Source organism: Petromyzon marinus, chromosome 26 (genome assembly GCF_048934315.1).
Source record: "Petromyzon marinus isolate PM22_M1 ecotype Great Lakes invasive population chromosome 26, UKy_Petmar_22M1.pri1.0, whole genome shotgun sequence".
Classification (NCBI taxonomy): domain Eukaryota; kingdom Metazoa; phylum Chordata; class Hyperoartia; order Petromyzontiformes; family Petromyzontidae; genus Petromyzon; species Petromyzon marinus.
In genome coordinates this window covers 12,447,168-12,473,571 of record NC_133692.1, presented here as the reverse complement: position 1 = coordinate 12,473,571, position 26,404 = coordinate 12,447,168, and the positions used below count along the sequence as shown (strand labels likewise).

The window sequence follows — 26,404 nt, the reverse complement described above, 5'->3', positions numbered from 1 at the left end:
AGGGGAAGGTCCTGTATTGTACATGTGAGGGAGCAGCATCAATGAGTGCCCTGTTGTAGGTGAGGGGAAGAATCTTAAACTCCAGTCAAAACCAGACCGACATCCAATGGAGGTGCCCGCACAAGGGGTCAATATGTTCAGCAACTCGGGCGCCTTTCCGTGCAGAGTTTGTATATCCCCCCCCCGCCCCCTGTTACCCACGGGCTTCCTCCGGGTTCTCCCGTATCTTCCCTCTGCTAAAAAACAATAACCATACAATTGTAAATGTTAGTGGCCAAACATTGCAATACTGAATAACGACCTGAGAATTAGTCGGTTGGGATTAATACACGGCAGCAACTTTGCCCGCCCACCCCTCCCTCCCCTCCTGTGAAAACTTGGCAGGACCCTCCCTGAAAAAGAGCCTTGAGACTCGGCGAGGCTGATTTTCTGGGTAAAACAAGTACAGTAAAACAAGTAGAGTAAACTCGTTATGCACGGGTTCCGTATTCACTAGTTACTAAACACATACCAACTCCCGATTCGCGACACCTGCCGGACTGGTATTCGCGAGTGTTCGTAGTAGTAGCGCCTACAGACCGCCAACACCGGGGAGTTGTGCGCAGAATGTTACTACTGTACATGTTACTACTGTACTGTACATGTTTACTACATGTGAAACTGTCTGCTGCCAAGATTAGACACTCCACCTCGGCTGCCCGCTTAATCCTCAGTTTCACAATAATCCTGCTCTAAACTCGCTCAAATGTTTTAACTTTGATTGACACGTGACAACAACAAAAACTCTTTTCAGAGAGCAAACAAAGTGGGCCTACTTGTGCGTACAAAGAGACAAATTGAGATTAATTCAGAGGGTAGCTCTGAGGTCAGCTTCTCAGAGCTCTGACACAAGGTGGTGCCCTGCTCACCGTATAGTTCCAGCTGGGAACATCGTCATTTCATGACCACACAACACTAATAACACAATAAAAATACAGCAGTTATAATTATTTCGTTAAACGTTTTATTATTTCATAAAAAAATGATATATATTTTAACGTTTTTTTCTTGTAAAAAACACCATCTTCATTTTTTTTATTTTATTGTTTCCCTTCTACGTGACTTACCGAAAGAACCAAGAATATCTTCATATTTGTTAAGAGTGAAACCCTGCCTGCAATCTGTGCTACAAAAGGAACAGCCACAAATGCAATGAAGCCAAGCTTCTTCCTTTCTGCTCACAAGAGTAAATGGGCAGCGTTCACCTACATAGGTTGGGAGATAACATGGGGAAGTTCCACATTCCTACGCAGAGGATCGGGAGGGCAATCTTTCTGGGGGGATGACCATTGTTAACTTCCCAGAAAATGGCACTTATTTTATCGACCCAAAAACAAGTGATAGATGAAGTGAACCCGAGGGGAGATTTAAACTCGCAACCTCCGATTACAGGTCAAGGACGGTAACCATCCCCGCCACCGAGCGTATGGGGTGATGTGTTCCAATATTGAACTGAAATACAATTCCTTATCACTCGAACAGAAGAGGATGGGGTGGAGGGGACAGCGGTGGTGGTTAGGACACTGTACTCTGAGCCCAGTAGCCTGAGTTCAGTTCCCAGCCATTCTGTGAACTATTTTTGTTTTTATCATGTAATGCCCACTGAGCTATATAGCTCTTTTTCAGAAAAGACCTGGCCACAAATGATAGCTCAACGAAGTGGCGTATCACGTTTACATTCGTAGTGGTTGATTTCACTCGGACAACTTTTTTCTTTCTTCCAACACCCCTTCACCAGTTCTCCACATGCCCTCAATGCTTCACAGTTCCCCTGCTTGCCACGTCTCGCTCGCCGCGCCTTGCTCGACTCACTCGCCGTCTTTGCCTCTCCAATCTCTGCTTCTCTGTCAGCTCCGCTGTCACTGCTTCTCCGTTATCTCCACTATCACTGCTTCTCCGTTATCTCCACTATCACTGCTTCTCCGTTATCTCCACTATCACTCTGCTCTCTCCACTGCTGGCTGTTTCATCTCTGCTCTCCGCTATCACTGTGCTCTCTCCACTGCTGGCTGCTTCATCTCTGCTCTCCGCTCCCCGCTATCACTGTGCTCTCTCCACTGCTGGCTGCTTCCTCTCTGCTCTCTACTCTCCGCTATCACTGTGCTCTCTCCACTGCTGGCTGCTTCCACACCAGCTCCGCTTTCCTCTCTCTACTGCTGGCTGCCTTCACTTCAGCTCCGCTTTCCTCTCTCTACTGCTGGCTGCCTTCACTTCAGCTCCGCTCCACGTCTTGCCTCATCCAGTCCCCGAATCCATCCTCGCGTCTCCCCAATTTATCCCCGTTCTCATTATTCCCCAATTAATTAGCCCGCGTCCCACTGACGCTCTGCGTCCTTGTGCACCTGTTCCTTGCCCAGACATTAAGACGCCACTTTAGCCCTGACAACAACACCAGCCAATCACAGCCGTCTCTGGCACCCTAGCTTAATTGACCTAATCATTACCTCATCGTCCCAACCATCGCACCTGGCTTTCCCAATATGACCCGTACTGTCCTGCCCCCCGCACGATCTCACCTTTTACCCCCATGCGCATATTTATTCAACGACATCACCCCCCCCCCCCCCTCCGATGAAAAATCTAGCCGTCCTAGCTACGACAATAATTTGACTTCCGGGTAGTGGAGTACAACAACGACATAACAACAATGCATCTCAGAATAACATTGTACAACAGCCCTACGAGACGTAAAGTTAATGGAAGGTTCTTCCTTGGGAGCGAGTTCCAGCTGCCAGCCCATTTCCCCTGAACGGGACACTGTGGGGCAAGGGCGGGGAATGCTCCCACGTTAATTCAGGGCTGCGTCCGGTCCTTGACGCATGCCCATCCCTGTCACGGCGACCATCCGCCGGCGGGACCGCCCCCCGCCCCTGTGCGTTCCGGACAGTATTCCGAGGTTGCGGCCGGTTAGCCGGCTTCCGGCCAGTAAATCTGCCAGAACCTTCTCTCTGAGTCAATAGGGGTGGTCCTGCAGGCACACGGGAGGCAGACTGCTGAGGCGTGTTCACATGCGACCGTACCACAGGTTCGTCAGACACATCCAATACAGACCGCTCTGGGATCGGAGATGACGCGTCGTAGGGCGATATAAATTTCTTAAGGCGCGACGGATGAACATACCATGTGCGATTACCAAACCGAATCCGTACACTCTGGTCCTGGAGAGCCTCTACAATCTCGATGGGACCCTGCCAGGGCCGATGGAACTTCGGAGACGTTCCCACCGGTACCATGGGGCAGTGCAACCAAGCCCTGTCCCCCACACGCCAGGGCTCTCGAGGAGGCTGTGTACCATGCAATCATTCGTTGGCGGCTTGCCGCCGTGCTGTGTTACCCAACGAGGCCTCCCTAGCCTCCTTCAGACGGTCCAATGCCACCTGCATGGGAGCAGGTACCGTCGATGACTACCCTTGTGTCCGCACACCCAATTTGACCAAGGCCAGTGCCTCCGGTTTGCGACCATGCATCAAATAGAAAGGTGAGTACCCCATCGAGGCATGCGGGGCCAGTCTATAAGCGGCCAGGGTCGCCGGAACGTGTAGGTCCCAATCATCCTGCGAGGAGTTAACCTGGTGGCATAGCATAGACGTTAGCGTCCTATGCAGGCGTTCGACCATCCCGTCGGTTTGCGGGTGGTACGGGGACGTTCAAATCTTTTTAGTCCCCAACGAATCACATGCTTCTTTAAGTAATCGGGACGAGAAATTCCTGCCTTAATCGGTGAGCAAGTGCTCTGGGGCGCCCTTATCGAGAACGTATCCTTGTAGGAAAGCTTCTGCGATCGACCCCGCAGATTGGTCCACTAGCGGCCATGCCATAGGCCAGCGAGTAAGGTACTCTATACCCACGAGTAAATACTTGTGCCCCCGGGGGGTGACGGGAAATGGACTCAATATATCCAGGGCAACAATTTAGTTGACGCGTGAAACCCGTATCGATTGCAGCGGTACGCGATAGGGTTGTGCCGGCGCCTTCCGCCGTGCGCATTTGTGGCATGCCTTAACATCTTTCCCCAAGGTCAGCATGGTCTTTTTCTCCCCTAAGTGCATCAGTTTGTCATGAGTATCGCGAATGAGCTTCCCGCGCAACGCTAATGGAACAACAATACAGAATCTTTGCGCTTCGACATCCCAGCGAACGAGGAGACCGTCAACGAGTCACAAAAAGGGGCGATGTTCCGATCCCCTTTAACGAGAGGCCTGAAGCCTCATTTTGGCCAGGGAGGAATCCTCCGCCTGTAGGCATTTCCACTGGGCCAGAGTCAACCCCAATAAACCCGATCCCACAGCGGGAATCGCTTCCGCTCGAATTGAATCCGCTGCAGCGACCATAGCCGGAACGCCCTGGAACGGCGGACCGCAACGCAGCGAGCCCTCCGCACACAGACACGAACCCGTCGGTTGCGACAATCGCGACAAAGCGTCGGCGTTGACATGACGCGTCCCCTTCCTATGCTGAATCGTGAAGGAATACTCCTGCAGGATTTCGAGCCAACGGGCCATCTGGCCCGACGGCTGATCAACCCGCAACGAGTATTGTAGTGCCGCGTGATCAGTGCGGATCAGAAATTCCCTGCCATACAAGTACGGTCGGTACAATCGAACAAAGTGCACGATGGCCAGCAGCTCCCTGCACGTCACACAATATTTTTGCTCAGCTGGAGACAACACGCGGCTGCCGTACGCCACAATTTTCTCAATACCGTCAACATTTTGTGACAAGACTGCGCCTATGCCCGTGTCACTGGCATCCGTGTTAAGAATAAACATTTTCGTGAAATCAGGATATCCAAGCGGCGGCGTGTCCGCCAAATCGGCCCGCAGTGCCTCGAACGAACGTTGTTCCTCATCCCTCCACCGAAACTTAATGCCCTTACCGGTTAGTGTGTACAGCGGCCTCGCAATCGTGGCAAAATCTTTAACGAACCATCGATAATATGATGCGAAGCCCACGAAGCTACACACTTCAGCTACTGTCTTTGGTACTGACCATGTTCGCACGCAGCTCGTTTTTTCCGGATCAGTGGCAACCCCTGATGCGCTAACAACGTGATCCAAATAATTAACAGATGTCCTCAGCAAATGGCACTTTTGGGGCTTAAATTTTAAGTTAGATGGCACGCAACCGCTGCAAATGTTCGTCAGAATCCTTACTGAAAACAATAACATCGTCAAGATATATTAAGCACGATTCCCACTGCAGTCCGGACAACACGAGTTCCATTAATCGTTGGAAGGTGGCCAGCGTGGAGTGGAGCCCCATCGGGAGCACGTTGAATTGGAACAAGCCTTGTGGTGTTCGAAAAGCGGTCTTTGGCTTAGACTCCTCGTCCAAGGTCAATTGCCAAAAGCCCGACAACAGATCGAGGGTCGAAAAAAAATTTGCGCCGGACAGGGCGTCTAGTGAATCATCGATGCGTGGGAGCAGGTATGCCTCCGCAACGGAAACCTTATTGAGTTTCCGATAGTCAATACAAAATTGCATGGCCCCGTCACGCTTCTTAACGAGTACAATAGGAGCCCCCCACGGGCTGGAGGAAGGAGAAATGATCTCCTGTTCTAACATCTCATCAATGGCTTGCCGAATACAATCCTTCTCCAGCGGACTCATGCGATGGGTATTTAAGCGAATCGAGGGTGCATCCCCAGTATCAATGTGATGCCGCAACAAGGACGTACAACCAACATATTTGCCGGAACTAAAAACATCCTTAAACTTCACGGGCAGCCCATGGAGACGTGACCGCTGCACAGGTGTCAGTTCGGGGTTTTGCATATTTAGATCTCGCAACCAGTCCGGGTCATCTCCGCCCAACGGCAATGTATCATCTTCTCCCATTGCCAAGCACCCTTCCCCCTCTGGACCCGGCGCTGCCGTCGCATGCGCTAGCGTGGTACCCTCCTGAATGACGACGGGCTCGTGCCCCGCATTTACAATTTGTATGAAGGGGTCGCAATTTGCCGGTACCATAGTTAAAGCCCCGACCAAAGCGGGCATGCGCGAAACCACGTTGGAGGGCGTCAGTAATATGCCCCCCCTTTGATCGTCTAAAGGCAAGCGTTTTTTAAAGCGCAGCGGCACGAGCATCTGCGTGGCAGGCAGAACGCGAACGGTGCGGCTAACCACGGCCTGCACCACGGCGTTCGCCACAGCGAATTTATACGGAGTACCAAAGAAATTAAGACATTTTCCAGATGGCAATTCCAAACACCCCTTTTCTATGGAGATCTTAAGTGGCATCCTCTGTAAAAAATCTGTTCCCAGCAAACACGGCACCGCCAAGACCGTGAAAACCAAAACATTTCCCATTACGCACACCTCTCCAATCTGAATTGTCGCAACCATACGGCCCAAAATCCCCATTTGCTCCTATGCACGGCCCGTCAACCGGTTCCAGGGCCTGGGGCGAAGTTGGAAACGAGCGAAAAGTTTGTAAAGAGATAAGGGTCGCAGAAGCCCCGGTATCGACAATGACCCTTGAATAAGCACCATCACCTCCGACGAGCCCAGCGCAGCGCCCAAAACACGATGTACCAATGCGCCCCACATGTCCTGACTATGTGAAATATACGAATGAGAGGTTATTGGGTGAGATGATGCAGATGGGTGATGTGGAAAAAGCGGCCGTGCATTGAATGCATCACGACTTACCCGGAAACCTCGGTTCAGGGGAAATCCTCAGTTGTAGCTGGTCAGCGCCCTTGGAAGGCCGCTCCTGCGCCGCCGGCAGTCGTGGGCGAGGTGTCCTCTCCATCCGCACTCGTCGCACGTCCGCTGCGTGCCACCTCCGTACACCGCGGGGCAATGTAGCATGTCCGCGGGTGGCAATCCGGCTGCCGCTGCAGTTGGCGGCATCTCCTCCACCTCCACCGCGCTCCCGGACGCGGTGGCACTCACCATCAGAGGCTGTGCACCCGCCACCACTGGCTCGTCGCGGAGGTCCAGGTTGACTTGGATGTTCCTGGCGATCTGTAGAGACGACATGTCGTCGTCGTTGTTGCTGTCGGGTAGCGAAAGGATGACGCGTAGCTCCTTTGCCAACTGTAAGAGCTTCTCCTGTAGCAAGGAGTCCAGGGCCTCCTGGTCCATCACCGGGTATGCTGCCTGTGTGAGGGCCAACAGCGCGCTGTGGAACGCGAGGGGGGATTCCATGCCCTCCCGCTTCCTTTGCTGGAATCTACGTTTGGAGACCGACCGCGGCTCATACACCCTCCGCATCGCTGCGAACGCCCCGTCCAGCGTCGACCGGATGGCGGCCAGAATCCCATTAAACGTCGCCAGCGAGTCGTCGTTGAGGGCAGTTGGCATTGCCCACAGCACGTCACCCTCAGTCCATTCAAGTGATTGATTAGCCGCTCGGAACCGTCTCGTAAACGCCGTCCAATCGCCAACTCTGTCCTCGAAGCGCTGGACGTGAAGTCGCCGTCCCGCTCTCGATGGCGGTACTCCATCGTCGTCTGATTCTGCTGGCCGTTCCCCGGAGGGTGCGGGTCCATCGTCGGCGTGTTTTGACGTCGCGGGAACAGCTGCCGGACGACTTGACGCCGTCGGTAGCACTCGCTCCGTCGTCATAAAGCGGTCAAATGCCTCCGTCAATGTCTCCAGCCTGGCCTCCCACTGGGCCATGAGGACTCTCCATTCACCCGTTGGCATTGAAATTCTCCTGTTTGATTTGTACTAGGTGCCTCTGTGGATGTGTAGGCTTTGACTTTAACCCTATTTCTATGACCAGTCACAAGCTAATTACTCAGTTATTGCAATGCTAAATTATCCTGTTTGATTTGTACTAGGTGCCTCTGTGGATGTGTAGGCTTTGACTTTAACATAGCCATTTCTGTGACCAGTCACAAGCTAATCACGCAGCTATTTCAATGCTAAATTATCCGAACCAAACATTAAACTAATTTTCAATGGTACAGTTTATTTTTTCAAGTAGTGGTATCCCAAACTTTCGCAGCAGCTTAAATTCCCTTTTCACACCATCAATATATAAACTCCCCCTCCCCCCCTCGCCGGTCTGCACATGTTCACCCCCTCTACACCGTTCATGATGCTAAGTCCGCCAATTAAATGCTAATTTTTATGCTAATTCCTTTGTCAAGGCGCTCTGTTTCCTCTCACACAGCTTAAAGGTCGCAGTCTGAGCTTGGCTGTGTTCGCTCCAGCGCTGTCCTCCAGACAGTCTTGTCCCTTCACCTGATGAAGGCCACTTGTGTTGTGGGCGAAACGTCGTGAGAATTTTATTGTGTTATTTTATTTTATTAATTTATTATTTAACCTCATTCTTCGTGACTTTACCGAAAGAACCAAAGAAGATGAATCCTTGCAGTCACGAAAGCTTTAAATCCAAAAAAGTTAGATAATTCTGATTTAGGTCAGACAACTACAGTATATAACATTGATTTTTTAAAAAATAAATGGCATTGATTTTACGTACAGTACATAAATCACCGTCTGAATGTGAATCGCAGGAGCATTCTATCCGTAAATTAGTTTTCAGGTTGGAATATAATTGCGTGCTTACATACGATTTATTGCTTTTTGAGATGTAAAATTAGAACCTCTTAAAATGTTTAACTGTATTTGAGTTGCTCTTGTCATTTTGTAAGATCAGACGAACATGAAGAACGCTATTAATGGGGAGATCCTTTGAAATGCTGATTGGACATCTTGCCTGCGCTAAAGTAAAGGAATTTCATGGACTATATAAGTCCAGTATGGTAGTCTCTCGGTTAACGTTTTTGAACCGTTCCACGAAAACTACTGTTAACTGAAATAAGTGTTAATCGAAGTCTACACGAGTGCTGAATCCATTGGGAAAACAGAAGACAATATTTAATAAAGCCCAGGCAAGGTCTAAACGCTCATTAAGGGCGTTGCTGATTGGCTGAGAGAATGGCTCAGCTCCTCTTACGAGCGCTCTGATTGGCCGAAATTGGCACCCGCGTGCATAGCGTAAGCATGTTATCATTAGTCAACAATGTTAACGTTAGTCATCAATGTTAACGTTAGTCAACAATGTTGATGTTGGTTGACACCATGGGGGTCCTATGTGAGGCGAAATGTTAACCGCAAAAAACGTTAATCTGATGTCACTGTTAAATGAGACTCCTGTTATAAACCATGACTAGTACTTTCAATCTGAACAATCATGCAGCAGATGCCACCCTTGATGTTTCCTTCTGTGGAAGCCCAGTGCGCTATGACCCCACTCCAAGATATGTACTCTAGAGGTTATTGTGGACAGAAGCCTCACCTTCATGCCCCATATTTGCAGGACCTCTTATTAGCACGGCTGGTTATGTACGGTGCAACATACATATATAAAGCAGATCTGTATAAAATCAAGAATCGCCCTGCTACAGAAACTTGCAGAAACGACCTGGGGGTGCCTGGGCCGATGAGCCGCGACCTGCCGCCCTCTCACCAATCTACTTGGTGGCAGAGCCACTGCGCTCCGGCCTGGTCCAGGAGCTCACACACACACTGAACTGCTTGATGCACAGTTGAAAAACGCGATGCACATCGTAACCGGAACACTTGAGACCAACACAGATCCTCTGGCTCCCTGTTTTGGCGAACATTGTGCCACTTCATCTACAGAGACATGCCAACTTCAATGCAGTTCACACGTTTTCTTGGCAACCACCTGGCTACCTCAACGTTGTTCCTCGTCGCCGACTCGAGTCCCGATCACGCCTTTCTGGGATTGCGCTGCTGCTGTCACCATCCTAGTATATCACACAGATCTGGAAGAATCGCATCATCAGAACATCAACAGACAGATTTCGCACGTCTCCTTCGTGAATGGGAAATTAACGACACAAGCCACAGTGGTGAGACTGTGGCCATGTAACCGAAATTGGACCGTAGATATATTATCGGTTCTTTCGATAAAGTCACATAGATAGTAAATAAAAATAAAATAAAAAATAAAGTAAAATGAAAAATTAAAGCAAAAAATAACCACGACGTTTCAATTGCAACACAAGCGGTCTTCTTTTCTCTCTGCCTGATGAAGACCGCTTGTGTTGCGAACGAAACGTCGTCGGTTTTTTTGCTTTATTTTTGTATATTTTTATTTATTTAATTTTGTAATTTTAGATCTACGTGACTTTACCAAAAGAACCAAGAATATGAATTCCTGCAGTCACGAAAGTTTGAAGTCAAATGTGGACTGTAGAGTAAACCACTGTAGCCTGTGCTCCTTCAATAGAGGAGAAGTAGCAAAACTACAGCAAAACTACACGGACTCTCCTGAAGCCCTCTCGTAGGGTCCAGAAGACCTCAACATTGGCACTTAGCACATCTTGACATACGCAACAATATAATATAATAATATATGATACCTTCACGATATGGTGTTCAAAACATTTAAAGATATGTATTTTTCATTTTATAATGGAATGCTGTCTTTATGTTCGTATTACTATCCTCTGTGCTGATTGATATTTGAAGCAGTCCTGCACCCCCTTCCCCCCATTTAATCAGTCCCTATCGACCGGTGTGGTGAAGTATGGTTAAACCACCCCTGTGACTCACACAGCATCGTAAGGCCTTCGTTCAACGGTGGATTGACAATGTTGTTTGCATTTTTTGTTGTTATTTTTGTGTTATTGTTATTATGATTTTGATTATAATTGTTATTATTCATGTCATCATTATTGTTATTATTAAAGTTATTATTTATGTTATTATTGTTGCTTAATTAATGGTATTGTTATTGGTGTAATTTTGTTATTATTCAAATGTGGGTAAAGTTATCGATAAAAATCTTTGCCGAGTCTCAAAGTAGTCGAGCTCTGCAATTTTTGCCACTGTTAACCCAGATTAGGAATTCCTTTAATGTAAAAAACAACCTTTAAACTACATTTCTTCAGCAGATAGTGCAGTGGGGTGATATAATTTCCCCAATCCGGCGGCTCCATTTATTTCAATATTGAAGGATTCGCAACAAAGTCTGATGGGCGTGTGTAAGAGCGTTGAGAGATTTCCAATTGCCCTTGAAGCGTTCATAGTGAGTATACACCGCTCTGGCACGAAGCTTCCGCTTGAAAGCACACACTTTTGTTGATTTTATGTTCTTTCTTTAGAAGTCTATAGTAATTTTTAACCCCCCTCCCCACAAGAATACTACTTTCTCGAATCGTGTTATTGGCGTCACGTCGCGAGACACGGACGTTTCCATTCGGAGGAGCTCTCACATCAAGCAGTGCACTTACCCCTTGCCAGAGGACAACCAGGGAAACGCGACGCCGCAGAACTACCCCAGAAGGTCGCTGCCACAGGCCTCGTCATCCGCCGTGAGGGGACTGGCCGTGAGGGGACTGGGCGTGTGTCAGCGATTTTTAATCGTTGATTGTAATTTAATACTACGCTCATGTGATAATGTCTTGCATTCTGCTGGTCATATTGTAACGAATTATTTGTTTACGATACATGTGCATCACTGGGTCAAGCGGTGGCACAGTGGTAATCGTATTGCCCTGTTAATCTCATTGGCCAACATCAGTGGTGGGTGATCACGGAAACGGTCACCAACTCGCCACTCACTAGCTTGGGGTGAAGTTCGGTCAAACGACCTCCCCACGACCTGACACCATGGCGTTCGGAGGCCTTTTGTCCTGCAGTGGATTGATGAAGGGCTGTAACTTACCGTTACGTCTAGGGCAACGGAGAGAATGAGACGGAACAAATAGTGTACAGAACTTGGTGGTAAAAAAAACTATTTCGAAAAAAGTATAAATTATTGAATCCCATTGCGACCCTGGAATCATGACAGGGTGGTGTCCTGGGTAAATAGCTGTGATCCTGCTAGAGGCATGCAGCCGTATATATGTTTAACTTCTTTGGCACAGTACGTAGCCAACAGTGCCAATCGGAGGTGCGGCCAAGAGAGTGCTCCAACTATTAATTTGGGTGTTTTTTTGCCTGCGTCACTGGTGGCGACTGTCAACTCGCGAGACTTGCGAACCGTGTTTAATCATTAGTGGCTGTCCAGATATCCTGCTCTGGATGTCAGCGGTGCTGGGCAGTGCCGGGCAGTGCCGGCTTTAGCACTCTGACAGCATTCACCCCCCCCCACTCCCCCATTAGCCACCCGGCCACCTCTGGTTTGACGAAAGGTAGTCGTCAAGTCATCGTGTGTGCAATGTGACGGTGTTTATATGCGTAGATTTTTTATTCTTCCAGTTGTATTGTTTACAATGTTATTTGGTCACCAAATGGGGATGCCTGCAAACTTGACAGCCACCGGGCCCAATTCACACATTTCACGTAATCTTCTTGGCACTAATACATTTTACACAGACAACACTTTTATAGGAAATTGTTTTAGCCGATAATGATAGGGGATATATTGTATATCATATATAGTAGCTTTTTTTGCTCAACATTCCATCACTTTTTGGCAAAATTAAGGCGTTTTGTGGAGAAAAATAAACCCATCTCCATTCCCCATTGTTGCCATTCATACATTGGGCAGTCAAAGTGCCAATTCCACCACTGCTCATTCCACAGAAGTGAAACGGCCCAGAGTTTACCGGGCTAGGATGTAGCCAACGATGATGAAACGCTCCCACTGATGAATGGTACCTCAGTGTCATTCAGGCTTCTGCCGACAAACAATATATGCAACCCTTTGCCGCACGACCCACTTACCATCTCTTTCTCCCTCTTAACAACCACTGCTCTACTTACGGAGAAGGAGGAGGGTTGGATATTCGAGTTTCCAGGAAGCAGGCATGTAACAATTGTTATTTTTATTCATATGGGATCCTTTTGCCAGTATAAAACTTATGAAACAATAATAATAGGTTTTGTTTTTGTACTGTTCGCCTTTTGGTGTTCTCTGGTCTGACACTCGTGAGACAAGGCCATAAAGAAGGCTGTCTCTGGTGTAGGCCAATCAGTTTCAAAGACAATGCATATATTATCAGAGCGTGTTTGTTTGCATGTTTTGGCACAAGTACTTGTGGTTAATGCAGACTTGATGCCTTGCAAAAGGTATCCATTTGGTGTTTGAACATCTTAACACCTGTTTTATTGCCATAAAGGGTATGTTTCCTTATTTTTATTCTCATGCTCGTTTACCCAGGAATGCCTCGCTGAGTCTCAAGACGAATGTTCAGCGATTTTTTTTTATTTTTATCGATGATGCTGGATGCAATTATCAGCAAAACGTGTGGATTTACTCTCCAATACACCGGTGGGCTGAAGTAGTAACTAATTGGCACTTTTTGTTTACTTGACAACCTTACTAATTGGCTGTATCGGATGGTAGCGGGTTTAACGACACACATATTTACGCGATCTAACAAAAAAACCCCTTTATTATGAATAATATTGGTCGCGAAAGCTTACGTGTTAAAGATGGCTGACACCTGCCCCTTGGCATCGAGTCATCTCATTGGGCTCCTTCAGTGCCCAAGTAGGTCACAGTACTAACTCCTGGGGTGGTGGTAATTGAGAGCCATTGGCCAGATCAGCTCAATGATAATGGCAGGAGTCGACTGGATTTCGTGTGTATCCCCTGGGCTCCTAATTACCAACGCACTTTTTGTTGACTGTAGCAGTAAAAAAAAGGGTCGTGGGTGCACGCCTGGTCCAGGCGAAAGCGTCTGCTGGATTGCGTGTCAGCTGGACGATTGAATGTGAGCTCGTGTCATGGACGCCAGGACATACGATGGAGCTGATCTTTTTCTGAGCCGTCATGGGGTAACCATCTGCATAATGCATCAGCCAATCCTTTGCATGTGTAGGCAGTGAGATATATAAATGTAATGAATCATCTCTTTTTAATGCATCAATTAATGCACTTAACGATCATAACCCTGCAGACATTGCAAAAAGTACAGCTTCTAAGGCACCACAATGGCAACAAAGCATTAATTATTGAAATGAATCATGACCCTGAATCATGTGAATTCATCGATAAATTAAGGAGCTGAATGTTTACATTCCCAGTGAGAAGCATGGAAATTAAATGAACCACTTTGGAAGGGTAGAGGGAGTTACTTTAGTGGTAAGAGATGGGCGTTTTCAGCACTAGTAATGCCTAATGTCCGTCTTTCTGTACGAGTCGGAGCTGGACTTTACCAAATCAACTGTAGAATAAGCGTCTGGCCTTCGAATATAGCTACATGAGCAGGTTGCTGGGAATTTCTTTGCAGCATAGAGTAAGCAATGTGGATATTTGTAATTTATTTAGCGAATGCTTTTGCACGTGACTTTTACAAAGAGCACCAGATAAACAAGAAAAATAAATACATATGTAATCAATGTTACATATGAATGTGAGTGGACGTTAGCCCCGCGTAGCCACAGAGCCATGTGACAGCCTCCACCTCCAGCACGTACAGGGCAACAACTAGTCTGGCCTAGACGCCCTGACGGACTTGACAGCCAGAGGCGATTGTGCGATGTCCCATCGATGTTCGGAAGCAGCACACACACCCTAGCCTGGTCACACCGGAAGCGGTTCAATTGAACCCACTGGTGCCTTGGGAGGTCGAAGCAAGGTATCTGATGATATCCTTGTACAGCGTATCCATTATTTGGAATAGACGATAAGAAACAAGCGTGGAATGGAGATGCGGTTGCGATGGGATTGGCGTCCGTGCAGGATGGAGAAGAGCAGGCAAGCAAAACAAGCGGAGTGCAGTGATATCCAGAGGCCAGCACCCAGTCACACGGGGGGGGGGGGGGGGACCCACTTTCAGAATATATATTGGAGGTCAGATGCAAGGGCTGAAGGATCTATAAAAGGGAAGGAAGCAATGGTTATGTGTGACAAACATCGGCTGCATTCGCTACGGTGACCTTTTGACCTAGCTATTAAATATGGAATGTTACAAGAAGGATGCAGTACGAATGATATTAGATGCATGGATTTGTGTGCTTCATTCTTCCTGTTATCCATGCCTAGAAATCGATGTGCAGAAAATTATATTATACTGTGCATCGATTCGTATTATCATCAGCGTTCGCAGGAAGAGTCGCCTGGAAGTGACAGCAAAATTCAACATATTCGACATGGAGATTCACCTTTAACTGCGTGAACAGAAGGAGTAACGTGCACAGATAAAACACGGAAAATAGAATTTGCTAATTGCACTCCCAATGTACACACATTAGGGTAACTGAGCGGAGTTTAACCCTACATATGTGCATTGTCTTCGTGTTGTAAAATTACGAGTGAGCCCACACAACATCGCTTGCTAAAACCATCACAGAGAGGGTGAAGGAAGGTGATGACATCGTTGTACCTGCCTGGCCTTATGCAGGAAGTTCACCGAGAGAGCTGTAAAAATGGTCTTGGGAATGTGAGGGGACCCTCTGAATCGGCAGGGTCCAAATGTTTAATGCATCATCATCATTATCATCAACAACCATGATCAATACACTGCTGGATGAAGGTGTCCTCAAGCCGCCACCATCTCTCATGGCCTAGTGATGTAGCAAAGACAAAGATCCCCCATGTAGCCTTAACATACTTTTGGGGCAAGTGCTGTTCATGAGTAGCACCTATGAAAGCCGGCACGGCACACGAGGGGTGGGTGGCCAGCACCACGCCTGACAGCTTTTTGTCTCCCCACTGGATATGTTTAATAAACACTGCACCAGGTACTCATTTGAGGCTGAGTCGACCTAGGGGAGGCCTAGAACCGGCTCAGATAATCGTCACTGGTGTCGGTGGCCATGAGCGAGAATTGAACTCGGGTCACTGGGTTCGTAGCGCAGCGCGCTAACTGCTGTACTGCCGTGATGTAGCAATCCACCTAGCACTGGCACAAGAGTTGATTCCCTCACTCCATCTCTCCAGTAGATGCCTCTTGGCCTCGTTACGCTGGCCGCCACTCGGTCATCATTATCGACCAGCGGCCACCGTCGCTACTGGCCATAACACGTTCTGCTCAAGGCCCCTGACTTTTATTAAAAGACAGCAGGATGTAAATCCCCTTCGTGTGTTCCGTAGTCCACTTCTCGCATGCGTCTTCGTGTGGTTGGAGTTTTTTTGTTACATCTACATGGCTAATTTCCATTATTTATGATGCATGCGTACGGTGCGAAATAAATTGTACATACAAAAATGTCGTAGCAGGCAGTGAGCATTCACTAATCTTGTTTTGCTTGAGACATTGCTTATGTGGTTAGATGTTAACTCCCTCGCCTTGTATGCAGGAGGTCGTGGGTTCTATCCCGACCCTGACGCCTGTATTTTTGCGTGTTCTTTCTCTCTCTCCCTCTGGTTTTTCCCTCCAAATTTAGAAACATGTGTTTAGAGTATTTGACTGCTATAAATTTCCACGTGACAAGCCACTTCGTTGAGCTATCTTTTGTGGCCAGGTCGCTTCTGAAAAATAGCTGTATAGCTCAGTGCGCCTTACCTGGTAAGATATTTTTTTTATAGTTTGTATGTTGCTTGTATGTTGCGTTGTCAAATCCAGCTATTCCAACCTGCTCTCCCACACCTCTTGATTACATAATTTAGAACCCAGACACTTTAATTGGCTCTCTGTGGTATATACTCTGCTGTGTTTTCCAGTTGTGTTTTCCATAGATGTCTCACACTTGTGAAGCAAACTTGTTGTTACATGCCTTTTACTCGGGTTCTTTCGGTAAAGTCACGTAGAAAGCGAAAATAATAAATTAAAGAATACCATACGAAGTTTCGATTGCAACACAAGCAATCATCATCAGGTACAAATGAAAACAAACCTAGTAAACTTAGAAATAGAATGCAGTACAACACAGATAGTCAGCTAACATAACAGTCAACACCCTACCTGGTTGATTACGTTCTTCCAAAGATTGCTAAATTCTAAGAGAGAGATAAAACACAGAACAGGTGTTGTTCTACATGCCTTTTGTTGAGCTCATATTTATTCTGACTCCAACTTTGGAGGAGTTAATATACTCACGCCAGCAGCTAAAGTACAGATTGTCTGAAGTGTAATGAGTTTCCCTATTCTGTAGTCGACAGGTCCAGCAGTTGGCCAATTACGAGTAATGAAGTCTGTTGTAATGAATGGGACTGTAAATGTAAATAGACAATTGGAAAATATAGAACTTCCCAGTGGGTACATCACGCATTCCCGCAGGTGAAATTCAGGCCACGTATTATTATTAATGTCATTAATAAACAGTTGCTGACCACAGGCGTGCAATAGTCCGATATGCTAAGTGGCCAGTACCTCCGATTGCAGTGACCTGCAGTGTGGTGAGTGGGTGAGTGTTGTTGTGACGTGCAGTGTGGTGAGTGAGTGGGTGAGTGTTGTTGTAACCTGCAGTTTGGTGAGTGAGTGGGTGAGTGTTGTTGTGACCTGCAGTGTGGTGAGTGGGTGAGTGAGTTTTGTTGTGACGTGTGGTGTGGTGAGTGAGTGGGTGAGTGTTGTGACCTACAGTGTGGTGAGTGAGTGGGTGACTGTTGTTGTGACCTGCAGTGTGGTGAGTGTTGTTGTGACCTGCAGTGTGGTGAGTGGGTGGGTGAGTTTTGTTGTGACGTGCGGTGTGGTGAGTGAGTGTTGTGACCTACAGTGTGGTGACTGAGTGGGTGAGTGTTGTTGTGACCTGCAGTGGTGAGTGGGTGAGTGTTGTGATCTGCAGTGTAGTGAGTGCGTGGGTGGGTGTTGTTGTGGTGAGTTGGTGAGTGTTGTTGTGACCTGCAGTGAGTGAATGAGTGGGTGAGTGTTGTTGTGACCTGCAGTGCAGTGGTTGTGTACACTGATAATAAGACAAATTGACTGAGTCCTCAACATGGGTGAAGGAGTCAATGAGTGAAGTTTACGGGAACAGTGACCATGGCAGTGGCGGTAGAAGAGTGATATGGAGAAACAAATGACCACGCTATGTCAGAGCTGCACTGATTCGTCAGCGTTTGAAGTTTTGAATGCATCTCCCAAATGTAATGGTTGTGTTATATTGGACAATGGATTCGCCAGGCGGAGGTGCCAGCATCGAGGCACCATAATCTGGTGTGGCAAAAGGAAGTATGGCAAGCGGACTGATCCTCTATCTGTTTCCATCTGTACCGGGATAGAGCATTGCCCCGCATGCATTATTTTCCAGGTCCTCCGGTTTCCTTCCACTTGCATAATAAACAGACTTATAGATAATTGGCTGAAAACGTCTTAAAATAAAAACGGAATACAGCACGACCATCCTGACAAAACAGTCCCATGACTCAGTCTTCCTCCTGGATAAGTAATAATAATTATAATGATTATGCACTCACTCGGCACATGAGCCATTAGTATCTTTTCTCTATGAGTGCAGCATATTGTACGAGCACACACAGCGAAATCGCGTTTGTAGGTACAACAGTTTGTACAACAGTGAAAAGACCCAGGTGTGAATGGATCCATTTTTTATCGCAAAATCACATCGTTCGTAAGGTATATTCATTACAACGTTGCTCTTTGACTTTTTAAAAAAGGTTAGATCTTGCTCTGATGTGTTTTTTTACATTTCTCTCCAAGGATGCACAATTCACTGATACCACTGAGTAAACTAAACTTATTTAGTTTTACTTTACCAGGTAAGGCCCACTGAGCTATATAGCTTTTTTTCAGAAGCGACATGGCCACAAATGATAGCTCAACGAAGTGGCTTATCAATATGTGGACATTAATAGCAGCTAAATGCTGTAAACGCATGTTTCTAATTATGGAGGGAAAAACCGAAGGATTTGGAGAAAAATCCACGTGACCACGGGGAAAGAGAACACACAAACTCCTAATATACTGGCATCAGGGTTGGGATTGAACCAACGTCCTCCTGTATACCAGCGGAGGTAGTTTTAACATCTCGCTATCGCAGCGCACCAAAACACAAACAAATGTGTTTTCATACTCTTTGTTTTTTTCGGTAAAGTCACGTAGGTAAAAAATCAATAAAATAAAATAAATGAAAGCAACTAAATTAAATCACGACGTTTTGGGCGCAACACAAGCGTCCGTCATCAGGTGGGGACAATTGCTGAGATATGTTGAAATGTGTGAAATGTGTTTTCGTGCCGCCAGACCACCAAGGAAAGCCTCTTTCACTCAGCACGCTCAGGGGAGAACTTTCCAAAACTGTTCACTGCCATTATATTCGTAGCCCGAGGCAATGTTAGTTTTTTTTAAAGCAGCTCTTTTTCGATTTAGAGTGCATCGACTTGAGATTTTTTACGCAACCCTTGAAGAGGAAACTCAAATTAAAATCCTAAGCCAATCCTTTAATTGTGAGATACGCAGTGCTTTCTACACTGCTTTGTTCACATTTTGAAATAAATCCCAAATTGGTTTTCTGCTCCAACGAGCATCAAGGTGGTCAGTGCCCATATCCTGTTCACAGCCCTGAGCCAATGGTGGAAATTCCACGATTCTATGGTGGGGGCCAGGGCAATCACTCGTCGATTTCACCACAGAACGATACATATTTTATCGACCCCGTGAGGATGATGGCCTAAGTCAACTCCCCCTAACTAAGATCATAAGTCACAACCTTTTCGAATACGAGCCACTCGCTCAACCACACCTGCACACCTTCACACACGCACATCTGCACATACACACCCGCGCAGTCGCCAGGGGCCCGCCTTGCATAGCGGTGTTGGCCACCCACATTGGGTGATGACAGAGCGAGAACAGGTGGGGTTATGGCAGCCATTGTAACAACCAATGGTAATGTATTACAGGAAATGTGATATAAAACATTTAATATGGGCTACTGAGCGGGGATGAAGTAATGTGAGCAAAACTAAAGTTGTAAACGTGATACATTCTTCCTAAAGAGACACAACTGCAAGGCACGATGTATGTATATAGAACCTCTTTCACACCGTACGTATCCAACCATGCTGATCGGAGGTGCGGGGGAAGGACAACAATCTATGGGTCTCAGTTTGAGTATTCTCTGGGTCCCTTAGTGACTATGTCTCTCACGTTTCTAAATGTGGAGGGAAAAACCCGGAGCACCTGGAGAAAATTCCACGCCACAACGGAGAGAACATGCAAACTACAAATATACAGGAGGCATCGGGGTCGGATCTCTTCTCCGCAGGATCCCTCCTTTATACACATAAGGTCCTTGTCACAAATGAACTACAATACCTCACTGATTTCATCAAGGAGCATAAACCATCACACAAACTCTGGTCATCCTCGCAGCAGTAGGTTTTGGTTAGCCATCGAACAAAGACGGCCACTGCATCGCACGGTTTCGGATGCTCTTCTGCAGCAGTCGGGAACGCTCTTCGATCCGATATTAGGACGCCACTGGAACTATGCTTTTTAATTAATCAAGATTGACAACTAATTTCTTTAGAACTGCTTTTTGTGTTTAGTTTGTTGTCCTTTCCCCTGCGCACCTCCCTTTCACTCGGTTGGCTACGTACGGTGCAAAAGAAGTCAGCATACATACATACATAGCACAGTTGGCTACGTAAGGTGTAAAAGAAGTTCAACATTCATGCGTACAAATCCGTGCCCTTTCTCCTCTTTCCCCTTCTTCCCTCCTCGCCCTCCATTTTTATTATAGCAGGTTCTTCTTTACAGTACATGTCTGTCAATTTAATTTAACCTCGTGTCTTTTAAACTATTTAACCCCGTTCTTAAAGTCACACTTTTAATTAACTACTTTTTATCGCCTGTAAAAAACCCACTACGAGACAGCCTGGCTTGAAGGGCGCTCTATCAAAAATAAATCGTAATTGTTATTTTTATTATTATTGCACCAACGTCATTAAATAATGGGGCGAGCAAGAGCCGCGTGGAGTGCTTTTGTAAAATTTAATTTGATAATGAAAATAAACGTAACAATATTTCCTCAACGAACAAAGCTGTCAATCGGTGCACTGAAACAAACACGTAGAGCTCGCTGCAAGGCAGCATGGGTGGGGGATGCATGCTGAGAATTGCAACCGTAGACAGAAAGGGGGACCCACTTTGATAAAAAACGAAATGAAAAAAATCGTAACATCGTATTTAATGTTACGGAAATTAAGTGGGCTTCGGCAGGACACATCGGTAGAATAATAATAATAACACATAATAAATTCGGTTTTCTACAGCACAGTTCGCACAAGGCCTACAAACGCTTTACATTAAGCTTATTAAGATATGGGACGCTACGGTGCTGAAATGTTAACTCCCTCGCCTGGTATGCAGGAATTCGTGGGTTCGAACCCGACCCTGATGCCTGCTGTATATTTGGAGTTTGCATGTCTCTCTCTTTCTCCCCGGGGTCGTGTGGATTTTTCTCCAGGTCCTCAGGTTTTTACATCCACAATTAGGCATGTGTTAAAGAGTATTTGGATGCTATAAATTTCCAAATGATAAGTCACTTCGTTGAGTTATCATTTGTGGCTAGGTCGCTTCAGAAAAAGCGCTATAGCTCAGTGGGCCTTACCTGGTAAAATAAAAAAAGTCTTAGTTTATTTTGTTTCGTTTTAGTCCAGAAAGCCTCTTATTAAAACAGTGAGTTTTAAGATGCGATTTAATAAGCGTAACAGACTCAGACTCCACCTAATGGACCAATTGCGGAGCCATGCTGCAGATAGCTCCATCTTCTCCCATAGAACACAGTCTGGTCTTTCGATTTTAGACTAGAATCGGCAGATCAAATTTTTCGCAGTGGAATATGAAACGTGAGCAGATCGGCGATATATTTAGGGAGCCAACTCATTCGAGGCCTTCAACGTGAGAAGAATAATCTTAAAGTCGATTCTGTTACTTTACAGGGAGCCAGTGCAGGGACGAATGATATAGATTTGGTTACAACCCAGGCAGCTGACTTTTGAATATAGTGCTGTCTTAATAGATTTTTTTTTTAGAAACGACAGCAAGTAAGGCATTGCAGTAACCAAACCTTGATGAAATGAAGGCATCCATCAGCTGCACAGCATCAGGAAGGGACAGCGTCGGTCTGTGGTCGATGGCTGGCTGATGAGACTGCTGTCGGAATGGCAGCCAAAGGAGAGAACACACCCAGGGAGGTGACTGCCATGAGATCGGCTCATGTGCAAGACTTAAATGCGTGATTGAACTACGAGACCATGAGACGAAAGGTGATGACGTGGAGAGGCCTTTATCCAGCAGCGGATAAACCAGGGCTGGTGATAACGATGGTGACGACAGTGATGATGATGATTCCTTTGCTGTTACTAAATTTTCCCTGCATAGTACATTATGTTCTTGCATGCCAAGCTTTGCTAAGATAAAACTTTAATGTGAACAGCACAAAAAAAATCGGAACAGTGGACTTATCTGTGCATCCACAGAAGGTGTCGAGCCAAAGGCTCCATTAGCATATGCATTGGCCTTATGGAGGACAATCTGGGTGCATTTTAATTCCATTAGCGACTTTTTCACATTATCTGAAAACTGTAGATTGTGTCGATGGAAATCTACTCTGAATCAGCAGGAATGAATTTCCAAATGTCAAGAGTGTTAGCAGCCATTGTGTTACACCTTGCTGTATAAAATAAATAAATTATGGTAATCCAATATTCAGAGCCTGCCTTTAGGGTTTTTGGGACCTTAGGCAACAGAAATTATGGAGCCCTCACTCTCGCCAGTTTTTTGGTGAGCAGGTTGGATTACACTGTGGAACATTTTTTTTGTTCCTGGGTAGTAAGTGTTATTTCGTAATTGCTTATGCCTAAAAAGTATAGAAAATGGCTATTATTCCCCACAAACTTTGCTTTTGTGACCAGGACAGTGATATTTAGAAATTGACCTATTTTTCAGAACATTCCAGATAGATTCAGTTCTGAGTAAACTTAGAGTAACTTATATAACATTCTAGAACTTTCCACTTATGTAAATAGTAGTATAAATACAGGGGCCTTAAGCCCATCAGTTAAGTTTAGCTCTAGCTGCTTAAGTGGATACATATCTGAATTTTTCTGAGATGGCATCAAGGAGGCTGCAAGCATCTGGCAGACGCATTTTGCTATGTCTGCGGCCAATTTATCAAGGCAAGAGCGAAAAAGTATTCTGTGGAGGCATATGCTAAGATGTGTGAGGCCTACAAGGCATATTTCGGCATGCCTGTCGGGGATCAAGACAAACCCTGGGCACCTCATTTCACCTGCGAGCAATGCAAAAAAACTTTGGAAGGTAAGATGGACAATTGTTGCTCGGAATTTTATGTTCTAAAATGTTATGAAATAAAATTAAATTGTAAAAGTTTTAAATCTTAAAATGTTTGTCAATTTTGAGTGTTATTGAAAACATATATCATATATGAATGTTGCGAGAATCTCTTACACATTAGTCATGGGTGAAATGAATGTATTTTTGTAGGATGGTACAGAGGGGAAAAGAGAGCCATGAATGCTAAGAAACCCACTAGCAACATCAGCAAAAATGAACGCTCTGAACTCGCGAATTTAAAAAATAGAAATTATATAGTCATCCTGTCAGCCGACAAAGGCAACGCCACTGTAATTATGGATAAAGATTCGTACAACAACAAAATCCAGAACCTACTCAACGATGGAAGTTACTCAAAAATTAAAAATGACCCTACTAATAGCCTAACTATAAAAACCAACAAGATCATCACAAGTTCGACCTCCCTAATCGAACCAACTTAACGTCCCTCCCTAAAACCTTCTGCTGCAAGACCCGCTAGATTCTATGGTCTCCCCAAGATTCATAAAGAAGGCACCCCACTACGACCCATCGTATCCACGATCAACTCCCCTACCTATAGACTAGCCCGTTTTCTGTCAGATACCTTGCCACCTTTCACTGGCAAGACCTCCTCAGCAGTACTTAACTCAGCCCAATTGGTCTCTATGGTCAAAGACGTTGTACTGTCCCCCGACGATATCCTTATAAGCTTCGACGTGGTCTCTCTGTTCACCAAGGTCCCAGTACCTGATACCATTGAAATTATTGAAAATTTGGTACAACATGGACTAGACCCCGATACACATGCGCTGGTTAGACACTGCCTCACCAATACCTACTTTACTTGGCATGGCACCTTCTACAAACAAAATGAGGGTACCCCCATGGGTTATCCCTTATCACCAGTGATAGCCAATGTTTTCATGGATAAATTTGAATCAGACGCCATCCAGACTTCCACCCTCAGACCTTCCCTGTAGAAGAGATATGTAGACGACACTTTCGTCATTTGGCCACATGGCCTCCCAGCTTTGGACCTCTTCCTACACCAAATCAATTCCAGACATCCCGCCATCAAATTCACCATGGAAGTGGAGAAAGATGGCAAGCTGCCGTTCTTGGATGTTCCGTTTGAGAGGAGATCTGATGGCTCATTGGGACATTCTGTCTACAGGAAACCCACCCACACAGATTCCTACTTGAAACCTGATTCCCACCACCCGACTCAAAAGAATTATCTCATCAAAACGTTATACCACAGGGCTCATTGCATTTCAGACCAACACCACCTGGCCAGTGAATTAAAACATGTACATCTGGCCCTCAAGAGAAACGGATACTCTGACCGTACCATCCGCCAAGCTGTTTCTCCCTCCATACAGAAACAACCACTTGATACTCCGGTCAAAATCATCACACTACCATATATAGCAGGCGTTACTAAAAAGATCTCCAAAATTCTAAACATACACAGATCCTGGTCCGGTTCAATACAGTACACAAAATCCGTGACCTGATCCCATCTGTGAAGGATGTCATTCCTGACTTACAGTACCCCGGGGTTTACAAATTGAGCTGCACTTGTGGTGATTGCTATATCGGGGAGCGAAACGACCGAATTCGCGAGCACAAATCAGATTTGAAACACGGCAGAACGAATTCTTCTGCCGTAGCTGATCATTGTTACAATGCTGTGGGTGATCACGATATAATTTTCTCTGCTACCAAGGTCCTTTGCAAACCGACAGGTTATCATCAGAGATTTGTCCACGAGGCAATTCAGATTTACAAACACAGACACAATTTCAACTGAGAAGATGGTTTCAAATTAAGCAACCATTAGAAAGATGTTCTAAATCGAACCAAACATTAAATTAATTTTCAATGGTACAGTATATTTATTCTAGTAGTGGCACTCCAAACTTCAAAGGTGGTGTATCATCATCTTATGCTAATTCCAAGCTCTGTCAGTAGTACGTTTTATGCTAATTTCCTTTGTCAAGGCATTTACTGTTTACCCCCTCACAGCTTAAAAGGAGGCGACCAGCCCTTGGCTTTCTTCACTCCAACGCTGTCTGCTGGACAGTTTGGTCCCTTCACCTGATGAAGGCCGCTTATGTTGTGGCCGAAACGTGATTTTTGTTGTTTTATTTTTTACCTACGTGACTTTACCGAATAGAACCAAAGAGTATGGATCCTTGCAGTCACGAAAGCTTCAAATCTAGAATTGGGAGCCATGAAGTTCGCTATCCTAAGAATTTGGCGGGAACCCACTGACCGCTTAAGCAACTGCTACTTCTGCATGGTGGACCCTTCCAAACGTCGGACTGGCAAGAATGCACCTACTATCACGTATCTGGACTTTCCTTCATCCATCGCCCCGGTGCCACACTGCCATGAGCTCCCCGTACCCACTCCTCCGGAAAGAGAGCAGCCATCTTTAGAAGAGAGCAGCAAGTCAGAGAGCGAGGAAGGCATTGTAGATCCAGATGACAATTTCAGAGGTGGAGCTGAGGAGAGAAACCCATACTACCCCAACCAAAAAGACCTCAACGACTTGACCAGAGATATTGGTCTCACCAAGTCCAATGCCGAGCTTTTGACGTCTAGGCTCAATCAGTGTAACTTGTTGGATAAACGTGTGCAAGTCGCAGATCAGAGAAAGCGTCACCAACCTTTTTGCAGCTTTTTCACCCGTCAAGATGGGCTCTGCTTCTGCCACAATGTGACCAGTCTGTTCGAGGCAATCGGAATCGCCTGTAGCCAGAATGAGTGGTGCCTCTTCATTGACTGCTCATCCAGGAGCCTCAAAGCCGTGCTGCTTCATAATGGTAACAAGTACCCGTCTCTTCCCCAGGCTCACTCCGTGCACCTCAAAGAGGATTACGACAGCATCAAGACCTTGCTGGATGCCTTGAAGTATGATGGGTCATCGGAGACTTCAAAATGGTGGAATTCCTGATTGGTCTCCAAGGCGGTTTTACTAAGTTTCCCTGCTATCTTTGCCTTTGGGACAGCAGGGACACCAAGGCGCACTACCACAATCGGAACTGGCCACAGCGGACCGAGTTCTCTGTGGGGAGGAACAATGTCAAGTGGGAGCCACTGGTGGACCCCCGGAAGGTGCTGATGCCATCACTGCACGTAAAATTGGGCCTTATGAAACAATTTGGCAGAGCTGTAGATAAGAAGTCGGCAGCCTTCAAGTACCTTTAAGACTTCTTCCATAAGCTGTTTTAGGC

General features: G+C 46.2%; 1 protein-coding gene across 1 annotated transcript in view; it reads left to right on the top strand.

Moving 5' to 3' along the window:
• Nucleotides 1-26,404, top strand: part of LOC116946279 (glutamate receptor ionotropic, NMDA 2C-like) — a 287,976-nt gene that overhangs the window by 77,681 nt on the left and 183,891 nt on the right. The gene's annotated exons all lie outside the window — the stretch shown is intronic.